This window comes from Pseudorca crassidens, chromosome 4 (genome assembly GCF_039906515.1).
Source record: "Pseudorca crassidens isolate mPseCra1 chromosome 4, mPseCra1.hap1, whole genome shotgun sequence".
NCBI lineage: Eukaryota > Metazoa > Chordata > Mammalia > Artiodactyla > Delphinidae > Pseudorca > Pseudorca crassidens.
The window spans coordinates 99,837,849-99,861,228 of NC_090299.1; positions in this window are offsets into that span (position 1 = coordinate 99,837,849).

Here is a 23,380-nt window from a genome sequence, read left to right on the forward strand (position 1 = left end):
CATGGAATGTAAACTTGGCTACACAGGAACTGAATTACAAAACAGAACAGGGTCTCAAATGTAGAAAACCGACTTATGCTTGCTTAAGGGGAAAGGTGAGTTGGGGTGCTGCATAAAACCAGAGATTGAAATTAGCACAGATACCGTTCCATAAGCCAAATATGTAATAGACAAGAGCTACTCCTTGCTCAACGAAGTGGACTCTACACCCCATATTAAACGCCTAAGAATATACCTGACTAGTAAGAATCTTAAAACCTATGGATTTATATGTCTCAGAAAGAGAATCAAACGTGTGTACAGTGGCATAAATGCAGCAGTGATAGGATTGGTGAGGTTCGGTGAGCAAATGCAGACCCTTTGAAGTCATATTGCATGGTACCCATTGCAGGGGTCTCAACTCTCCAGGTTTAAGGGATTCTTCCTTCAGCTAAAACATGCATGTGGAACCCAGAGTATGATCCACCATGTGATCGGGAAACGTGTTCAAATGTGTCTCAGTTTTCGTCCCCTGGTACTCGGGTGCAACATTCCAGACGCTTTACTAACACTCTCCCCTCTTGGAGAGTCAGTGCCTTTAACCTCCTGTTTGGCCCAGTTTGCAATTTCTGCGGAAAATGAACAGGAATAGGGAGAACCAATGAGAGACTAGCTGGAGGTGTCTGGACGGGCAAATTTAACTCTCATTTCCCACCAGGAAGAGGAATTAAACAAAGGCTCAGCATGCCATGCCGGAACCACACTAGGGCCTGAAGCAATCCTGCAGTGTTGCGGCCAGCTCACAAGAAAGCGAGTTGAAGAAAGGAGCTCAGGGGCACTGTCATTCACATACCTGCAGAGTTATAAATGATAGCTATCGTCCAAAAATATATTGAAGTAAGTCTGCCAAGAGGATTTGAAAGCGGGGCAGAATTGCAGGAAACCGATTTCAGGAGGTAGACTGGAATTGCATGTAAAGCATAGGAAAAGAGGCAGAACGTCCACAATGATGCACTTGGCCAAAAAGGGCGTATGCGTTTTTTCCTTAATATATTCAGGAAAAAACGCATACGCCCTTTTTGGCCAACCAAGCAAGCTTGCAAAGGAAATCTGCACTACAATGAAGTCTCACTGCCCCCTGGTCAAAAGGACCATCTGAAAAAAGTGTAAAATCCAGAAAGGCAGGACAGGCCATGGAGAACTGGGAGCCTTGTTATGCTGATGGGTGGGATGTAAATTGCCAACAGCCACTCTGGAGAAGTGTATGGTGTTTCCTGAAACATCTAAAAAACAAAGCAACAGAGCCTAGGGCACTTCCACTTATGGTCCTATAGCTTAGGGAAATTAAAATCAAAAAGACTCAGCCACCCCAAAGTTAGGGACAGCTCTGTTTACAAGAACCTCATTTATGGTCCAAGTTCAATATCACAGAAAGCGAAAAATGGATAAAGAAGTTGTGGTACTTACGTACAATGCAATATCACTCAGCAATGAAATCTATGTCATCAGGCCCGTAGCAGCATAATGAGTGGATTCAGGTACGATGATTCTAAGTGAAATAAGTCACACAGAAAAACAAACATCATAAGATATCACTACTACAAGGAATGTAAACTTGGCTACACAGGAACTGAATTACAAAACAGAACAGGGTCTCAAATGTAGAAAACCAACTTATGCTTGCTTAAGGCGAAAGGTGAGTTGGGGTGCTGCATAAAACCAGAGATTGAAATTAGAACAGATACCGTTCCATAAGCCAAATATTTAATAGACAAGAGCTATTCCTTGCTCAACGAAGTGGACTCTACACCCCATATTAAACGCGTAAGAATATACCTGACTAGAAAGAATCTAAAAACCTATGGATTTATATGTCTCCGAAAGAGAATCAAGCGTGTGTACAGCGGCATAAACGCAGCAGTGATATTATTGGTGAGGTTCGGTGAGCAAATGCAGACCCTTTGAAGTCATATTGCATGGTACCCATTCCATGGGTCTCAACTCTCCAGGTTTAAGGGATTCTTCCTTCAGCTAAAACATGCATGTGGAACCCAGAGTATGATCCACCGTGTGATCGGGAAACGTGTTTAATTGTGTCAGTTTTCATCCCCCGGTACTCGGGTGCAACATTCCAGACGCTTTACTAACACTCTCCCCACTTGGAGAGTCAGTGCCTTTAAACTCTTGTTTGGCCCAGTTTGCAATTTCTGCGGAAAATGAACAGGAATAGGGAGAACCAATGAGAGACTAGCTGGAGGTGTCTGGACGGGCAAAGTTAACTCTCATTTCCCACCAGGAAGAGGAATTAACCAAAGGCTCAGCATGTCATGCCGGAACCACACTAGGGCCTGAAGCAATGCTGCGGTGTTGCGGCCAGCTCACAAGAAAGCGAGTTGAAGAAAGGAGCTCAGGGGCACTGTCATTCACAAACCTGCAGAGTTATAAATGACAGCTATCGTCCAAAAATATATTGAAGTAAGGCTGCCAAGAGGACTTGAACGTGGGGCAGAATTGCAGGAAACCGATTTCAGGAGGTAGACTGGAATTGCATGTAAAGCAAAGGAAAAGAGGCAGAACGTCCGCAATGATGCACTTGGCCAAAAAGGGCGTATGCGTTTTTTCCTTAATATATTCAGAAAAAAACGCATACGCCCTTTTTGGCCAACCAAGCAAGCTTGCAAAGGAAATCTGCACTACAATGAAGTCTCACTGCCCCCCGGTCAAAAGGGCCATCTGAAAAAAGTGTAAAATCCAGAAAGGCAGGACAGCCCATGGAGAACTGGGAGCCTTGTTATGCTGATGGGCGGGATGTAAATTGCCAACAGCCACTCTGGAGAAGTGTATGGTGTTTCCTGAAACATCTACAAAACAAAGCAACAGAGCCTAGGGCACTTCCACTTATGGTCCTATAGCTTAGGGAAATTAAAATCAAAAAGACACAGCCACCCCAAAGTTTGGGAAGGCTCTGTTTACAAGAACCTCGTTTACAGTACAAGTTCAAAATCACAGAAAGTGAAAAATGGATAAAGAAGTTGTGGTACTTACGTACAATGCAATATCACTCAGCAATGAAATCTATGTCATCAGGCCCATAGCAGCATAATGAGTGGATTCAGATACGATGATTCTAAGTGAAATAAGTCACACAGAAAAAGAAACATCATAAGATATCTCTACCACATGGAATGTAAACTTGGCTACACAGGAACTGAATTACAAAACAGAACAGGGTCTCAAATGTAGAAAACCAACTTATGCTTGCTTAAGGGGAAAGGTGAGTTGGGGTGCTGCATAAAACCAGAGATTGAAATTAGAACAGATACCGTTCCATAAGCCAAATATGTAATAGACAAGAGCTACTCCTTGCTCAACGAAGTGGACTCTACACCCCATATTAAACGCCTAAGAATATACCTGACTAGTAAGAATCTTAAAACCTATGGATTTATATGTCTCAGAAAGAGAATCAAGCGTGTGTACAGTGGCATAAATGCAGCAGTGATAGGATTGGTGAGGTTCGGTGAGCAAATGCAGACCCTTTGAAGTCATATTGCATGGTACCCATTCCATGGGTCTCAACTCTCCAGGTTTAAGGGATTCTTCCTTCAGCTAAAACATGCATGTGGAACCCAGAGTATGATCCACCATGTGATCGGGAAACGTGTTTAATTGTGTCAGTTTTCATCCCCCGGTACTCGGGTGCAACATTCCAGACGCTTTACTAACACTCTCCCCACTTGGAGAGTCAGTGCCTTTAACCTCTTGTTTGGCCCAGTTTGCAATTTCTGCGGAAAATGAACAGGAATAGGGAGAACCAATGAGAGACTAGCTGGAGGTGTCTGGACGGGCAAAGTTAACTCTCATTTCCCACCAGGAAGAGGAATTAACCAAAGGCTCTGCATGTCATGCCGGAACCACACTAGGGCCTGAAGCAATGCTGCGGTGTTGCGGCCAGCTCACAAGAAAGCGAGTTGAAGAAAGGAGCTCAGGGGCACTGTCATTCACAAACCTGCAGAGTTATAAATGACAGCTATCGTCCAAAAATATATTGAAGTAAGGCTGCCAAGAGGACTTGAACGTGGGGCAGAATTGCAGGAAACCGATTTCAGGAGGTAGACTGGAATTGCATGTAAAGCAAAGGAAAAGAGGCAGAACGTCCGCAATGATGCACTTGGCCAAAAATGGCGTATGCGTTTTTTCCTGAATATATTCAGGAAAAAACGCATACGCCCTTTTTGGCCAACCAAGCAAGCTTGCAAAGGAAATCTGCACTACAATGAAGTCTCACTGCCCCCCGGTCAAAAGGGCCATCTGAAAAAAGTGTAAAATCCAGAAAGGCAGGACAGGCCATGGAGAACTGGGAGCCTTGTTATGCTGATGGGCGGGATGTAAATTGCCAACAGCCACTCTGGAGAAGTGTATGGTGTTTCCTGAAACATCTAAAAAACAAAGCAACAGAGCCTAGGGCACTTCCACTTATGGTCCTATAGCTTAGGGAAATTAAAATCAAAAAGACACAGCCACCCCAAAGTTTGGGACGGCTCTGTTTACAAGAACCTCGTTTACAGTACAAGTTCAAAATCACAGAAAGTGAAAAATGGATAAAGAAGTTGTGGTACTTACGTACAATGCAATATCACTCAGCAATGAAATCTATGTCATCAGGCCCATAGCAGCATAATGAGTGGATTCAGATACGATGATTCTAAGTGAAATAAGTCACACAGAAAAAGAAACATCATAAGATATCTCTACCACATGGAATGTAAACTTGGCTACACAGGAACTGAATTACAAAACAGAACAGGGTCTCAAATGTAGAAAACCAACTTATGCTTGCTTAAGGGGAAAGGTGAGTTGGGGTGCTGCATAAAACCAGAGATTGAAATTAGAACAGATACCGTTCCATAAGCCAAATATGTAATAGACAAGAGCTACTCCTTGCTCAACGAAGTGGACTCTACACCCCATATTAAACGCCTAAGAATATACCTGACTAGTAAGAATCTTAAAACCTATGGATTTATATGTCTCAGAAAGAGAATCAAGCGTGTGTACAGTGGCATAAATGCAGCAGTGAAAGGATTGGTGAGGTTCGGTGAGCAAATGCAGACCCTTTCAAGTCATATTGCATGGTACCCATTCCATGGGTCTCAACTCTCCAGGTTTAAGGGATTCTTCCTTCAGCTAAAACATGCATGTGGAACTCAGAGTATGATCCACTGTGTGATCGGGAAACGTGTTCAAATGTGTCTCAGTTTTCGTCCCCCGGTACTCGGGTGCAACATTCCAGACGCTTTACTAACACTCTCCCCACTTGGAGAGTCAGTGCCTTTAACCTCCTGTTTGGCCCAGTTTGCAATTTCTGCGGAAAATGAACAGGAATAGGGAGAACCAATGAGAGACTAGCTGGAGGTGTCTGGACGGGCAAATTTAACTCTCATTTCCCACAGGAAGAGGAATTAACCAAAGGCTCAGCGTGCCATGCCGGAACCACACTAGGGCCTGAAGCAATGCTGCGGTGTTGCGGCCAGCTCACAAGAAAGCGAGTTGAAGAAAGGAGCTCAGGGGCACTGTCATTCACAAACCTGCAGAGTTATAAATGACAGCTATCGTCCAAAAATATATTGAAGTAAGGCTGCCAAGAGGACTTGATAGCGGGGCAGAATTGCAGGAAACCGATTTCAGGAGGTAGACTGGAATTGCATGTAAAGCATAGGAAAAGAGGCAGAACGTCCACAATGATGCACTTGGCCAAAAAGGGCGTATGCGTTTTTTCCTGAATATATTCAGGAATAAACGCATACGCCCTTTTTGGCCAACCAAGCAAGCTTGCAAAGGAAATCTGCACTACAATGAAGTCTCACTGCCCCCCGGTCAAAAGGGCCATCTGAAAAAAGTGTAAAATCCAGAAAGGCAGGACAGCCCATGGAGAACTGGGAGCCTTGTTATGCTGATGGGCGGGATGTAAATTGCCAACAGTCACTCTGGAGAAGTGTATGGTGTTTCCTGAAACATCTAAAAAACAAAGCAACACAGCCTAGGGCACTTCCACTTATGGTCCTATAGCTTAGGGAAATTAAAATCAAAAAACACAACCACCCCAATCTTTGGGACAGCTCTGTTTACAAGAACCTCCTTTACGGTACAAGTTCAATATCACAGAAAGCGCAAAATGGATAAAGAAGTTGTGGTACTTACGTACAATGCAATATCACTCAGCAATGAAATCTATGTCATCAGGCCCATAGCAGCATAATGAGTGGATTCAGGTACGATGATTCTAAGTGAAATAAGTCACACAGAGAAAGAAACATCATAAGATATCTCTACCACATGGAATGTAAACTTGGCTACACAGGAACTGAATTACAAAACAGAACAGGGTCTCAAATGTAGAAAACCAACTTATGCTTGCTTAAGGCGAAAGGTGAGTTGGGGTGCTGCATAAAACCAGAGATTGAAATTAGAACAGATACCGTTCCATAAGCCAAATATGTAATAGACAAGAGCTACTCCTTGCTCAACGAAGTGGACTCTACACCCCATATTAAACGCCTAAGAATATACCTGACTAGTAAGAATCTTAAAACCTATGGATTTATATGTCTCAGAAAGAGAATCAAGCGTGTGTACAGTGGCATAAATGCAGCAGTGATAGGATTGGTGAGGTTCGGTGAGCAAATGCAGACCCTTTGAAGTCATATTGCATGGTACCCATTGCACGGCTCTCAACTCTCCAGGTTTAAGGGATTCTTCCTTCAGCTAAAACATGCATGTGGAACCCAGAGTATGATCCACCATGTGATCGGGAAACGTGTTCAAATGTGTCTCAGTTTTCGTCCCCTGGTACTCGGGTGCAACATTCCAGACGCTTTACTAACACTCTCCCCACTTGGAGAGTCAGTGCCTTTAACCTCCTGTTTGGCCCAGTTTGCAATTTCTGCGGAAAATGAACAGGAATAGGGAGAACCAATGAGAGACTAGCTGGAGGTGTCTGGACGGGCAAAGTTAACTCTCATTTCCCACCAGGAAGAGGAATTAAACAAAGGCTCAGCGTACCATGCCGGAACCACACTAGGGCCTGAAGCAATCCTGAGGTGTTGCGGCCAGCTCACAAGAAAGCGAGTTGAAGAAAGGAGCTCAGGGGCACTGTCATTCACATACCTGCAGAGTTATAAATGATAGCTATCGTCCAAAAATATATTGAAGTAAGGCTGCCAAGAGGACTTGAAAGCGGGGCAGAATTGCAGGAAACCGATTTCAGGAGGTAGACTGGAATTGCATGTAAAGCATAGGAAAAGAGGCAGAACGTCCACAATGATGCACTTGGCCAAAAAGGGCGTATGCGTTTTTTCCTGAATATATTCAGGAAAAAACGCATACGCCCTTTTTGGCCAACCAAGCAAGCTTGCAAAGGAAATCTGCACTACAATGAAGTCTCACTGCCCCCCGGTCAAAAGGGCCATCTGAAAAAAGTGTAAAATCCAGAAAGGCAGGACAGGCCATGGAGAACTGGGAGCCTTGTTATGCTGATGGGCGGGATGTAAATTGCCAACAGCCACTCTGGAGAAGTGTATGGTGTTTCCTGAAACATCGACAAAACAAAGCAACAGAGCCTAGGGCACTTCCACTTATGGTCCTATAGCTTAGGGAAATTAAAATCAAAAAGACACAGCCACCCCAAAGTTTGGGAAGGCTCTGTTTACAAGAACCTCGTTTACAGTATAAGTTCAAAATCACAGAAAGTGAAAAATGGATAAAGAAGTTGTGGTACTTACGTACAATGCAATATCACTCAGCAATGAAATCTATGTCATCAGGCCCATAGCAGCATAATGAGTGGATTCAGGTACGATGATTCTAAGTGAAATAAGTCACACAGAAAAACAAACATCATAAGATATCTCTACCACATGGAATGTAAACTTGGCTACACAGGAACTGAATTACAAAACAGAACAGGGTCTCAAATGTAGAAAACCGACTTATGCTTGCTTAAGGGGAAAGGTGAGTTGGGGTGCTGCATAAAACCAGAGATTGAAATTAGCACAGATACCGTTCCATAAGCCAAATATGTAATAGACAAGAGCTACTCCTTGCTCAACGAAGTGGACTCTACACCCCATATTAAACGCCTAAGAATATACCTGACTAGTAAGAATCTTAAAACCTATGGATTTATAAGTCTCAGAAAGAGAATCAAGCGTGTGTACAGTGGCATAAATGCAGCAGTGATAGGATTGGTGAGGTTCGGTGAGCAAATGCAGACCCTTTGAAGTCATATTGCATGGTACCCATTGCAGGGGTCTCAACTCTCCAGGTTTAAGGGATTCTTCCTTCAGCTAAAACATGCATGTGGAACCCAGAGTATGATCCACCATGTGATCGGGAAACGTGTTCAAATGTGTCTCAGTTTTCGTCCCCTGGTACTCGGGTGCAACATTCCAGACGCTTTAGTAACACTCTCCCCTCTTGGAGAGTCAGTGCCTTTAACCTCCTGTTTGGCCCAGTTTGCAATTTCTGCGGAAAATGAACAGGAATAGGGAGAACCAATGAGAGACTAGCTGGAGGTGTCTGGACGGGCAAATTTAACTCTCATTTCCCACCAGGAAGAGGAATTAAACAAAGGCTCAGCGTGCCATGCCGGAACCACACTAGGGCCTGAAGCAATCCTGCGGTGTTGCGGCCAGCTCACAAGAAAGCGAGTTGAAGAAAGGAGCTCAGGGGCACTGTCATTCACATACCTGCAGAGTTATAAATGATAGCTATCGTCCAAAAATATATTGAAGTAAGGCTGCCAAGAGGACTTGAAAGCGGGGCAGAATTGCAGGAAACCGATTTCAGGAGGTAGACTGGAATTGCATGTAAAGCATAGGAAAAGAGGCAGAACGTCCACAATGATGCACTTGGCCAAAAAGGGCGTATGCGTTTTTTCCTTAATATATTCAGGAAAAAACGCATACGCCCTTTTTGGCCAACCAAGCAAGCTTGCAAAGGAAATCTGCACTACAATGAAGTCTCACTGCCCCCCGGTCAAAAGGGCCATCTGAAAAAAGTGTAAAATCCAGAAAGGCAGGACAGGCCATGGAGAACTGGGAGCCTTGTTATGCTGATGGGCGGGATGTAAATTGCCAACAGCCACTCTGGAGAAGTGTATGGTGTTTCCTGAAACATCTACAAAACAAAGCAACAGAGCCTAGGGCACTTCCACTTATGGTCCTATAGCTTAGGGAAATTAAAATCAAAAAGACACAGCCACCCCAAAGTTTGGGAAGGCTCTGTTTACAAGAACCTCGTTTACAGTATAAGTTCAAAATCACAGAAAGTGAAAAATGGATAAAGAAGTTGTGGTACTTACGTACAATGCAATATCACTCAGCAATGAAATCTATGTCATCAGGCACATAGCAGCATAATGAGTGGATTCAGGTACGATGATTCTAAGTGAAATAAGTCACACAGAAAAAGAAACATCATAAGATATCTCTACCACATGGAATGTAAACTTGGCTACACAGGAACTGAATTACAAAACAGAACAGGGTCTCAAATGTAGAAAACCGACTTATGCTTGCTTAAGGGGAAAGGTGAGTTGGGGTGCTGCATAAAACCAGAGATTGAAATTAGCACAGATACCGTTCCATAAGCCAAATATGTAATAGACAAGAGCTACTCCTTGCTCAACGAAGTGGACTCTACACCCCATATTAAACGCCTAAGAATATACCTGACTAGTAAGAATCTTAAAACCTATGGATTTATAAGTCTCAGAAAGAGAATCAAGCGTGTGTACAGTGGCATAAATGCAGCAGTGATAGGATTGGTGAGGTTCGGTGAGCAAATGCAGACCCTTTGAAGTCATATTGCATGGTACCCATTGCAGGGGTCTCAACTCTCCAGGTTTAAGGGATTCTTCCTTCAGCTAAAACATGCATGTGGAACCCAGAGTATGATCCACCATGTGATCGGGAAACGTGTTCAAATGTGTCTCAGTTTTCGTCCCCTGGTACTCGGGTGCAACATTCCAGACGCTTTAGTAACACTCTCCCCTCTTGGAGAGTCAGTGCCTTTAACCTCCTGTTTGGCCCAGTTTGCAATTTCTGCGGAAAATGAACAGGAATAGGGAGAACCAATGAGAGACTAGCTGGAGGTGTCTGGACGGGCAAAGTTAACTCTCATTTCCCACCAGGAAGAGGAATTAACCAAAGGCTCAGCATGTCATGCCGGAACCACACTAGGGCCTGAAGCAATGCTGCGGTGTTGCGGCCAGCTCACAAGAAAGCGAGTTGAAGAAAGGAGCTCAGGGGCACTGTCATTCACATACCTGCAGAGTTATAAATGATAGCTATCGTCCAAAAATATATTGAAGTAAGGCTGCCAAGAGGACTTGAAAGCGGGGCAGAATTGCAGGAAACCGATTTCAGGAGGTAGACTGGAATTGCATGTAAAGCATAGGAAAAGAGGCAGAACGTCCACAATGATGCACTTGGCCAAAAAGGGCGTATGCGTTTTTTCCTGAATATATTCAGGAAAAAACGCATACGCCCTTTTTGGCCAACCAAGCAAGCTTGCAAAGGAAATCTGCACTACAATGAAGTCTCACTGCCCCCCGGTCAAAAGGGCCATCTGAAAAAAGTGTAAAATCCAGAAAGGCAGGACAGGCCATGGAGAACTGGGAGCCTTGTTATGCTGATGGGTGGGATGTAAATTGCCAACAGCCACTCTGGAGAAGTGTATGGTGTTTCCTGAAACATCTAAAAAACAAAGCAACAGAGCCTAGGGCACTTCCACTTATGGTCCTATAGCTTAGGGAAATTAAAATGAAAAAGACTCAGCCACCCCAAAGTTAGGGACAGCTCTGTTTACAAGAACCTCATTTATGGTCCAAGTTCAATATCACAGAAAGCGCAAAATGGATAAAGAAGTTGTGGTACTTACGTACAATGCAATATCACTCAGCAATGAAATCTATGTCATCAGGCCCGTAGCAGCATAATGAGTGGATTCAGGTACGATGATTCTAAGTGAAATAAGTCACACAGAAAAACAAACATCATAAGATATCACTACTACAAGGAATGTAAACTTGGCTACACAGGAACTGAATTACAAAACAGAACAGGGTCTCAAATGTAGAAAACCAACTTATGCTTGCTTAAGGCGAAAGGTGAGTTGGGGTGCTGCATAAAACCAGAGATTGAAATTAGAACAGATACCGTTCCATAAGCCAAATATTTAATAGACAAGAGCTACTCCTTGCTCAACGAAGTGGACTCTACACCCCATATTAAACGCGTAAGAATATACCTGACTAGAAAGAATCTTAAAACCTATGTATTTATATGTCTCCGAAAGAGAATCAAGCGTGTGTACAGCGGCATAAACGCAGCAGTGATATTATTAGTGAGGTTCGGTGAGCAAATGCAGACCCTTTGAAGTCATATTGCATGGTACCCATTCCATGGGTCTCAACTCTCCAGGTTTAAGGGATTCTTCCTTCAGCTAATACATGCATGTGGAACCCAGAGTATGATCCACCGTGTGATCGGGAAACGTGTTTAATTGTGTCAGTTTTCATCCCCCGGTACTCGGGTGCAACATTCCAGACGCTTTACTAACACTCTCCCCACTTGGAGAGTCAGTGCCTTTAACCTCCTGTTTGCCCCTGTTTGCAATTTCTGCGGAAAATGAACAGGAATAGGGAGAACCAATGAGAGACTAGCTGGAGGTGTCTGGACGGGCAAATTTAACTCTCATTTCCCACCAGGAAGAGGAATTAACCAAAGGCTCAGCGTGCCATGCCAGAACCACACTAGGGCCTGAAGCAATGCTGCGGTGTTGCGGCCAGCTCACAAGAAAGCGAGTTGAAGAAAGGAGCTCAGGGGCACTGTCATTCACAAACCTGCAGTTATAAATGACAGCTATCGTCCAAAAATATATTGAAGTAAGGCTGCCAAGAGGACTTGAAAGCGGGGCAGAATTGCAGGAAACCGATTTCAGGAGGTAGACTGGAATTGCATGTAAAGCATAGGAAAAGAGGCAGAACGTCCACAATGATGCACTTGGCCAAAAAGGGCGTATGCGTTTTTTCCTGAATATATTCAGGAAAAAACGCATACGCCCTTTTTGGCCAACCAAGCAAGCTTGCAAAGGAAATCTGCACTACAATGAAGTCTCACTGCCCCCCGGTCAAAAGGGCCATCTGAAAAAAGTGTAAAATCCAGAAAGGCAGGACAGCCCATGGAGAACTGGGAGCCTTGTTATGCTGATGGGCGGGATGTAAATTGCCAACAGTCACTCTGGAGAAGTGTATGGTGTTTCCTGAAACATCTAAAAAACAAAGCAACACAGCCTAGGGCACTTCCACTTATGGTCCTATAGCTTAGGGAAATTAAAATCAAAAAGACACAACCACCCCAATCTTTGGGACAGCTCTGTTTACAAGAACCTCCTTTACGGTACAAGTTCAATATCACAGAAAGCGCAAAATGGATAAAGAAGTTGTGGTACTTACGTACAATGCAATATCACTCAGCAATGAAATCTATGTCATCAGGCCCATAGCAGCATAATGAGTGGATTCAGGTACGATGATTCTAAGTGAAATAAGTCACACAGAAAAAGAAACATCATAAGATATCTCTACCACATGGAATGTAAACTTGGCTACACAGGAACTGAATTACAAAACAGAACAGGGTCTCAAATGTAGAAAACCAACTTATGCTTGCTTAAGGCGAAAGGTGAGTTGGGGTGCTGCATAAAACCAGAGATTGAAATTAGAACAGATACCGTTCCATAAGCCAAATATGTAATAGACAAGAGCTACTCCTTGCTCAACGAAGTGGACTCTACACCCCATATTAAACGCCTAAGAATATACCTGACTAGTAAGAATCTTAAAACCTATGGATTTATATGTCTCAGAAAGAGAATCAAGCGTGTGTACAGTGGCATAAATGCAGCAGTGATAGGATTGGTGAGGTTCGGTGAGCAAATGCAGACCCTTTGAAGTCATATTGCATGGTACCCATTGCAGGGCTCTCAACTCTCCAGGTTTAAGGGATTCTTCCTTCAGCTAAAACATGCATGTGGAACCCAGAGTATGATCCACCATGTGATCGGGAAACGTGTTCAAATGTGTCTCAGTTTTCGTCCCCTGGTACTCGGGTGCAACATTCCAGACGCTTTACTAACACTCTCCCCACTTGGAGAGTCAGTGCCTTTAACCTCCTGTTTGGCCCAGTTTGCAATTTCTGCGGAAAATGAACAGGAATAGGGAGAACCAATGAGAGACTAGCTGGAGGTGTCTGGACGGGCAAATTTAACTCTCATTTCCCACCAGGAAGAGGAATTAAACAAAGGCTCAGCGTGCCATGCCGGAACCACACTAGGGCCTGAAGCAATCCTGCGGTGTTGCGGCCCGCTCACAAGAAAGCGAGTTGAAGAAAGGAGCTCAGGGGCACTGTCATTCACATACCTGCAGAGTTATAAATGATAGCTATCGTCCAAAAATATATTGAAGTAAGGCTGCCAAGAGGACTTGAAAGCGGGGCAGAATTGCAGGAAACCGATTTCAGGAGGTAGACTGGAATTGCATGTAAAGCATAGGAAAAGAGGCAGAACGTCCACAATGATGCACTTGGCCAAAAAGGGCGTATGCGTTTTTTCCTTAATATATTCAGGAAAAAACGCATACGCCCTTTTTGGCCAACCAAGCAAGCTTGCAAAGGAAATCTGCACTACAATGAAGTCTCACTGTCCCCCGGTCAAAAGGGCCATCTGAAAAAAGTGTAAAATCCAGAAAGGCAGGACAGCCCATGGAGAACTGGGAGCCTTGTTATGCTGATGGGCGGGATGTAAATTGCCAACAGCCACTCTGGAGAAGTGTATGGTGTTTCCTGAAACATCTACAAAACAAAGCAACAGAGCCTAGGGCACTTCCACTTATGGTCCTATAGCTTAGGGAAATTAAAATCAAAAAGACACAGCCACCCCAAAGTTTGGGAAGGCTCTGTTTACAAGAACCTAGTTTACAGTATAAGTTCAAAATCACAGAAAGTGAAAAATGGATAAAGAAGTTGTGGTACTTACGTACAATGCAATATCACTCAGTAATGAAATCTATGTCATCAGGCCCATAGCAGCATAATGAGTGGATTCAGGTACGATGATTCTAAGTGAAATAAGTCACACAGAAAAAGAAACATCATAAGATATCTCTACCACATGGAATGTAAACTTGGCTACACAGGAACTGAATTACAAAACAGAACAGGGTCTCAAATGTAGAAAACCGACTTATGCTTGCTTAAGGGGAAAGGTGAGTTGGGGTGCTGCATAAAACCAGAGATTGAAATTAGCACAGATACCGTTCCATAAGCCAAATATGTAATAGACAAGAGCTACTCCTTGCTCAACGAAGTGGACTCTACACCCCATATTAAACGCCTAAGAATATACCTGACTAGTAAGAATCTTAAAACCTATGGATTTATATGTCTCAGAAAGAGAATCAAGCGTGTGTACAGTGGCATAAATGCAGCAGTGAAAGGATTGGTGAGGTTCGGTGAGCAAATGCAGACCCTTTGAAGTCATACTGCATGGTACCCATTGCAGGGGTCTCAACTCTCCAGGTTTAAGGGATTCTTCCTTCAGCTAAAACATGCATGTGGAACCCAGAGTATGATCCACCATGTGATCGGGAAACGTGTTCAAATGTGTCTCAGTTTTCGTCCCCTGGTACTCGGGTGCAACATTCCAGACGCTTTACTAACACTCTCCCCTCTTGGAGAGTCAGTGCCTTTAACCTCCTGTTTGGCCCAGTTTGCAATTTCTGCGGAAAATGAACAGGAATAGGGAGAACCAATGAGAGACTAGCTGGAGGTGTCTGGACGGGCAAATTTAACTCTCATTTCCCACCAGGAAGAGGAATTAAACAAAGGCTCAGCGTGCCATGCCGGAACCACACTAGGGCCTGAAGCAATCCTGCGGTGTTGCGGCCAGCTCACAAGAAAGCGAGTTGAAGAAAGGAGCTCAGGGGCACTGTCATTCACATACCTGCAGAGTTATAAATGATAGCTATCGTCCAAAAATATATTGAAGTAAGGCTGCCAAGAGGACTTGAAAGCGGGGCAGAATTGCAGGAAACCGATTTCAGGAGGTAGACTGGAATTGCATGTAAAGCATAGGAAAAGAGGCAGAACGTCCACAATGATGCACTTGGCCAAAAAGGGCGTATGCGTTTTTTCCTGAATATATTCAGGAAAAAACGCATACGCCCTTTTTGGCCAACCAAGCAAGCTTGCAAAGGAAATCTGCACTACAATGAAGTCTCACTGCCCCCCGGTCAAAAGGGCCATCTGAAAAAAGTGTAAAATCCAGAAAGGCAGGACAGGCCATGGAGAACTGGGAGCCTTGTTATGCTGATGGGTGGGATGTAAATTGCCAACAGCCACTCTGGAGAAGTGTATGGTGTTTCCTGAAACATCTAAAAAACAAAGCAACAGAGCCTAGGGCACTTCCACTTATGGTCCTATAGCTTAGGGAAATTAAAATCAAAAAGACTCAGCCACCCCAAAGTTAGGGACAGCTCTGTTTACAAGAACCTCATTTATGGTCCAAGTTCAATATCACAGAAAGCGCAAAATGGATAAAGAAGTTGTGGTACTTACGTACAATGCAATATCACTCAGCAATGAAATCTATGTCATCAGGCCCGTAGCAGCATAATGAGTGGATTCAGGTACGATGATTCTAAGTGAAATAAGTCACACAGAAAAACAAACATCATAAGATATCACTACTACAAGGAATGTAAACTTGGCTACACAGGAACTGAATTACAAAACAGAACAGGGTCTCAAATGTAGAAAACCAACTTATGCTTGCTTAAGGCGAAAGGTGAGTTGGGGTGCTGCATAAAACCAGAGATTGAAATTAGAACAGATACCGTTCCATAAGCCAAATATTTAATAGACAAGAGCTACTCCTTGCTCAACTAAGTGGACTCTACACCCCATATTAAACGCGTAAGAATATACCTGACTAGAAAGAATCTAAAAACCTATGGATTTATATGTCTCCGAAAGAGAATCAAGCGTGTGTACAGCGGCATAAACGCAGCAGTGATATTATTGGTGAGGTTCGGTGAGCAAATGCAGACCCTTTGAAGTCATATTGCATGGTACCCATTCCATGGGTCTCAACTCTCCAGGTTTAAGGGATTCTTCCTTCAGCTAAAACATGCATGTGGAACCCAGAGTATGATCCACCGTGTGATCGGGAAACGTGTTTAATTGTGTCAGTTTTCATCCCCCGGTACTCGGGTGCAACATTCCAGACGCTTTACTAACACTCTCCCCACTTGGAGAGTCAGTGCCTTTAACCTCTTGTTTGGCCCAGTTTGCAATTTCTGCGGAAAATGAACAGGAATAGGGAGAACCAATGAGAGACTAGCTGGAGGTGTCTGGACGGGCAAAGTTAACTCTCATTTCCCACCAGGAAGAGGAATTAACCAAAGGCTCAGCATGTCATGCGGAACCACACTAGGGCCTGAAGCAATGCTGCGGTGTTGCGGCCAGCTCACAAGAAAGCGAGTTGAAGAAAGGAGCTCAGGGGCACTGTCATTCACAAACCTGCAGAGTTATAAATGACAGCTATCGTCCAAAAATATATTGAAGTAAGGCTGCCAAGAGGACTTGAACGCTCTGCAGAATTGCAGGAAACCGATTTCAGGAGGTAGACTGGAATTGCATGTAAAGCAAAGGAAAAGAGGCAGAACGTCCACAATGATGCACTTGGCCAAAAAGGGCGTATGCGTTTTTTCCTGAATATATTCAGGAAAAAACGCATACGCCCTTTTTGGCCAACCAAGCAAGCTTGCAAAGGAAATCTGCACTACAATGAAGTCTCACTGCCCCCCGGTCAAAAGGGCCATCTGAAAAAAGTGTAAAATCCAGAAAGGCAGGACAGGCCATGGAGAACTGGGAGCCTTGTTATGCTGATGGGCGGGATGTAAATTGCCAACAGTCACTCTGGAGAAGTGTATGGTGTTTCCTGAAACATCTAAAAAACAAAGCAACAGAGCCTAGGGCACTTCCACTTATGGTCCTATAGCTTAGGGAAATTAAAATCAAAAAGACACAGCCACCCCAAAGTTTGGGAAGGCTCTGTTTACAAGAACCTCGTTTACAGTACAAGTTCAAAATCACAGAAAGTGAAAAATGGATCAAGAAGTTGTGGTACTTACGTACAATGCAATATCACTCAGCAATGAAATCTATGTCATCAGGCCCATAGCAGCATAATGAGTGGATTCAGGTACGATGATTCTAAGTGAAATAAGTCACACAGAAAAAGAAACATCATAAGATATCTCTACCACATGGAATGTAAACTTGGCTACACAGGAACTGAATTACAAAACAGAACAGGGTCTCAAATGTAGAAAACCAACTTATGCTTGCTTAAGGGGAAAGGTGAGTTGGGGTGCTGCATAAAACCAGAGATTGAAATTAGAACAGATACCGTTCCATAAGCCAAATATGTAATAGACAAGAGCTACTCCTTGCTCAACGAAGTGGACTCTACACCCCATATTAAACGCCTAAGAATATACCTGACTAGTAAGAATCTTAAAACCTATGGATTTATATGTCTCAGAAAGAGAATCAAGCGTGTGTACAGTGGCATAAATGCAGCAGTGATAGGATTGGTGAGGTTCGGTGAGCAAATGCAGACCCTTTGAAGTCATATTGCATGGTACCCATTGCAGGGGTCTCAACTCTCCAGGTTTAAGGGATTCTTCCTTCAGCTAAAACATGCATGTGGAACCCAGAGTATGATCCACCATGTGATCGGGAAACGTGTTCAAATGTGTCTCAGTTTTCGTCCCCTGGTACTCGGGTGCAACATTCCAGACGCTTTACTAACACTCTCCCCACTTGGAGAGTCAGTGCCTTTAACCTCCTGTTTGGCCCAGTTTGCAATTTCTGCGGAAAATGAACAGGAATAGGGAGAACCAATGAGAGACTAGCTGGAGGTGTCTGAACGGGCAAATTTAACTCTCATTTCCCACCAGGAAGAGGAATTAAACAAAGGCTCAGCGTGCCATGCCGGAACCACACTAGGGCCTGAAGCAATCCTGCGGTGTTGCGGCCCGCTCACAAGAAAGCGAGTTGAAGAAAGGAGCTCAGGGGCACTGTCATTCACATACCTGCAGAGTTATAAATGATAGCTATCGTCCAAAAATATATTGAAGTAAGGCTGCCAAGAGGACTTGAAAGCGGGGCAGAATTGCAGGAAACCGATTTCAGGAGGTAGACTGGAATTGCATGTAAAGCATAGGAAAAGAGGCAGAACGTCCACAATGATGCACTTGGCCAAAAAGGGCGTATGCGTTTTTTCCTGAATATATTCAGGAAAAAACGCATACGCCCTTTTTGGCCAACCAAGCAAGCTTGTAAAGGAAATCTGCACTACAATGAAGTCTCACTGCCCCCCGGTCAAAAGGGCCATCTGAAAAAAGTGTAAAATCCAGAAAGGCAGGACAGGCCATGGAGAACTGGGAGCCTTGTTATGCTGATGGGCGGGATGTAAATTGCCAACAGCCACTCTGGAGAAGTGTATGGTGTTTCCTGAAACATCTACAAAACAAAGCAACAGAGCCTAGGGCACTTCCACTTATGGTCCTATAGCTTAGGGAAATTAAAATCAAAAAGACACAGCCACCCCAAAGTTTGGGAAGGCTCTGTTTACAAGAACCTAGTTTACAGTATAAGTTCAAAATCACAGAAAGTGAAAAATGGATAAAGAAGTTGTGGTACTTACGTACAATGCAATATCACTCAGCAATGAAATCTATGTCATCAGGCCCATAGCAGCATAATGAGTGGATTCAGGTACGATGATTCTAAGTGAAATAAGTCACACAGAAAAAGAAACATCATAAGATATCTCTACCACATGGAATGTAAACTTGGCTACACAGGAACTGAATTACAAAACAGAACAGGGTCTCAAATGTAGAAAACCGACTTATGCTTGCTTAAGGGGAAAGGTGAGTTGGGGTGCTGCATAAAACCAGAGATTGAAATTAGCACAGATACCGTTCCATAAGCCAAATATGTAATAGACAAGAGCTACTCCTTGCTCAACGAAGTGGACTCTACACCCCATATTAAACGCCTAAGAATATACCTGACTAGTAAGAATCTTAAAACCTATGGATTTATATGTCTCAGAAAGAGAATCAAGCGTGTGTACAGTGGCATAAATGCAGCAGTGAAAGGATTGGTGAGGTTCGGTGAGCAAATGCAGACCCTTTGAAGTCATACTGCATGGTACCCATTACAGGGGTCTCAACTCTCCAGGTTTAAGGGATTCTTCCTTCAGCTAAAACATGCATGTGGAACCCAGAGTATGATCCACCATGTGATCGGGAAACGTGTTCAAATGTGTCTCAGTTTTCGTCCCCTGGTACTCGGGTGCAACATTCCAGACGCTTTACTAACACTCTCCCCTCTTGGAGAGTCAGTGCCTTTAACCTCCTGTTTGGCCCAGTTTGCAATTTCTGCGGAAAATGAACAGGAATAGGGAGAACCAATGAGAGACTAGCTGGAGGTGTCTGGACGGGCAAATTTAACTCTCATTTCCCACCAGGAAGAGGAATTAAACAAAGGCTCAGCGTGCCATGCCGGAACCACACTAGGGCCTGAAGCAATCCTGCGGTGTTGCGGCCAGCTCACAAGAAAGCGAGTTGAAGAAAGGAGCTCAGGGGCACTGTCATTCACATACCTGCAGAGTTATAAATGATAGCTATCGTCCAAAAATATATTGAAGTAAGGCTGCCAAGAGGACTTGAAAGCGGGGCAGAATTGCAGGAAACCGATTTCAGGAGGTAGACTGGAATTGCATGTAAAGCATAGGAAAAGAGGCAGAACGTCCACAATGATGCACTTGGCCAAAAGGGGCGTATGCGTTTTTTCCTGAATATATTCAGGAAAAAACGCATACGCCCTTTTTGGCCAACCAAGCAAGCTTGCAAAGGGAATCTGCACTACAATGAAGTCTCACTACCCCGCGGGCCAAAGGGCCATCTGAAAAAAGTATAAAATCCAGCAAAGCAGGACAGGCCATGGAGAACTGGGAGCCTTGTTATGCTGATGGTCGGGATGTAAATTGCCAACAGCCACTCTGGAGAAGTGTATGGTGTTTCCTGAAACATCTAAAAAACAAAACAACAGAGCCTAGGGCACTTCCACTTATGGTCCTATAGCTTAGGGAAATTAAAATCAAAAAGACACAGCCACCCCAAAGTTTGGGACGGTTCTGTTTACAGGAACCTCGTTTACGGTACAAGTTCAATATCACAGAAAGTGAAAAATGGATAAAGAAGTTGTGGTACTTACCTACAATGCAATATCACTCAGCAATGAAATCTATGTCATCAGGCCCATAGCAGCATAATGAGTGGATTCAGGTACGATAATTCTAAGTGAAAAAAGTCACAGAGAAAAAGAAACATCATAAGATATCACTACTACACGGAATGTAAACTTGGCTACACAGGAACTGAATTACAAAACAGAACAGGGTCTCAAATGTAGAAAACCAACTTATGCATCCTTAAGGGGAAAGGTGAGTTGGGGTGCTGCATAAAACCAGACATTGAAATTAGCACAGATATCGTTCCATAAGCCAAATATGTAATAGAAAAGAGCTACACCTTGCTCAACGAAGTGGACTCAACACCCCATATTAAACGCCTAAGAATATACCTGACTAGTAAGAATCTTAAAACCTATGGATTTATATGTCTCCGAAAGAGAATCAAGCATGTGTACAGCGGCATAAACGCAGCAGTGATATTATTGGTGAGGTTCGGTTAGCAAATGCAGACCCTTTGAAGTCATATTGCATGGTACCCATTCCATGGGTCTCAACTCTCCAGGTTTAAGGGATTCTTCCTTCAGCTAAACCATGCATGTGGAACCCAGAGTATGATCCACCGTGTGATCGGGAAACGTGTTTAATTGTGTCAGTTTTCGTCCCATGGTACTCGGGTGCAACATTCCAGACGCTTTACTAACACTCTCCCCACTTGGAGAGTCAGTGCCTTTAACCTCCTGTTTGGCCCAGTTTGCAATTTCTGCGGAAAATGAACAGGAATAGGGAGAACCAATGAGAGACTAGCTGGAGGTGTCTGGACGGGCAAATTTAACTCTCATTTCCCACCAGGAAGAGGAATTAACCAAAGGCTCAGCGTGCCATGCCGGAACAACACTAGGGCCTGAAGCGATGCTGCGGTGTTGCGGCCAGCTAACAAGAAAGCGAGTTGAAGAAAGGAGCTCAGGGGCACTGTAATTCACATACCTGCAGAGTTATAAATGACAGCTATCGTCCAAAAATATATTGAAGTAAGGCTGCCAAGAGGACTTGAAAGCGGGGCAGAATTGCAGGAAACCGATTTCAGGAGGTAGACTGGAATTGCATGTAAAGCATAGGAAAAGAGGCAGAACGTCCACAATGATGCACTTGGCCAAAAAGGGCGTATGCGTTTTTTCCTGAATACATTCAGGAAAAAACGCATACGCCCTTTTTGGCCAACCAAGCAAGCTTGCAAAGGAAATCTGCACTACAATGAAGTCTCACTGCCCCCCGGTCAAAAGGGCCATCTGAAAAAAGTGTAAAATCCAGAAAGGCAGGACAGGCCATGGAGAACTGGGAGCCTTGTTATGCTGATGGGCGGGATGTAAATTGCCAACAGCCACTCTGGAGAAGTGTATGGTGTTTCCTGAAACATCTAAAAAACGAAGCAACAGAGCCTAGGGCACTTCCACTTATGGTCCTATAGCTTAGAGAAATTAAAATCAAAAGACACAGCCACCCCAAAGTTTGGGACGGCTCTGTTTACAAAAACTTCGTTTACGGTACAAGTTCAATATCACAGAAAGTGAAAAATGGATAAAGAAGTTGTGGTACTTACCTACAATGCAATATCACTCAGCAATGAAATCGATGTTATCAGGCCCATAGTAGCATAATGAGTGGATTCAGGTACGATGATTCTAAGTGAAATAAGTCACACAGAAAAAGAAACATCATAAGATATCACTACTACACGGAATGTAAACTTGGCTACACAGGAACTGAATTACAAAACAGAACAGGGTCTCAAATGTAGAAAACCAACTTATGCTTTCTTAAGGCGAAAGGTGAGTTGGGGTGCTGCATAAAACCAGAGATTGAAATTAGAACAGATACAGTTCCATAAGCCAAATATGTATTAGACAAGAGCTACTCCTTGCTCAACGAAGTGGACTCTACACCCCATAATAAACGCTTAAGAATATACCTCACTAGTAAGAATCTTAAAACCTATGGATTTATATGTCTCCGAAAGAGAATCAAGCGTGTGTACAGCGGCATAAACGCAGCAGTGATAGGATTGGTGAGGTTCGGTGAACAAATGCAGACCCTTTGAAGTCATATTGCATGGTACCCATTCCATGGGTCTCAACTCTCCAGGTTTAAGGGATTCTTCCTTCAGCTAAAACATGCATGTGGAACCCAGAGTATGATCCACCGTGTGCTCGGGAAACGTGTTCAATTGTCTCAGTTTTCGTCCCCTGGTACTCGGGTGCAACATTCCAGATGCTTTACTAACACTCTCCCCACTTGGAGAGTCAGTGCCTTTAACCTCCTGTTTGGCCCAGTTTGCAATTTCTGCGGAAAATGAACAGGAATAGGGAGAACAAATGAGAGACTAGCTGGAGGTGTCTGGACGGGCAAATTTAACTCTCATTTCCCACCAGGAAGAGGAATTAACCAAAGGCTCAGTGTGCCATGCCGGAACCACACTAGGGCCTGAAGCAATGCTGCGGTGTTGCGGCCAGCTCACAAGAAAGCGAGTTGAAGAAAGGAGCTCAGGGGCACTGTCATTCACATACCTGCAGAGTTATAAATGACAGCTATCGTCCAAAAATATATTGAAGTAAGGCTGCCAAGAGGACTTGAAAGCGGGGCAGAATCGCAGGAAACCGATTTCAGGAGGTAGACTGGAATTGCATGTAAAGCATAGGAAAAGAGGCAGAACGTCCACAATGATGCACTTGGCCAAAAAGGGCGTATGCGTTTTTTCCTGAATATATTCAGGAAAAAACGCATACGCCCTTTTTGGCCAACCAAGCAAGCTTGCAAAGGAAATCTGCACTACAATGAAGTCTCACTGCCCCCCGGTCAAAAGGGCCATCTGAAAAAAGTGTAAAATCCAGAAAGGCAGGACAGGCCATGGAGAACTGGGAGCCTTGTTATGCTGATGGGCGGGATGTAAATTGCCAACAGTCACTCTGGAGAAGTGTATGGTGTTTCCTGAAACATCTAAAAAACAAAGCAA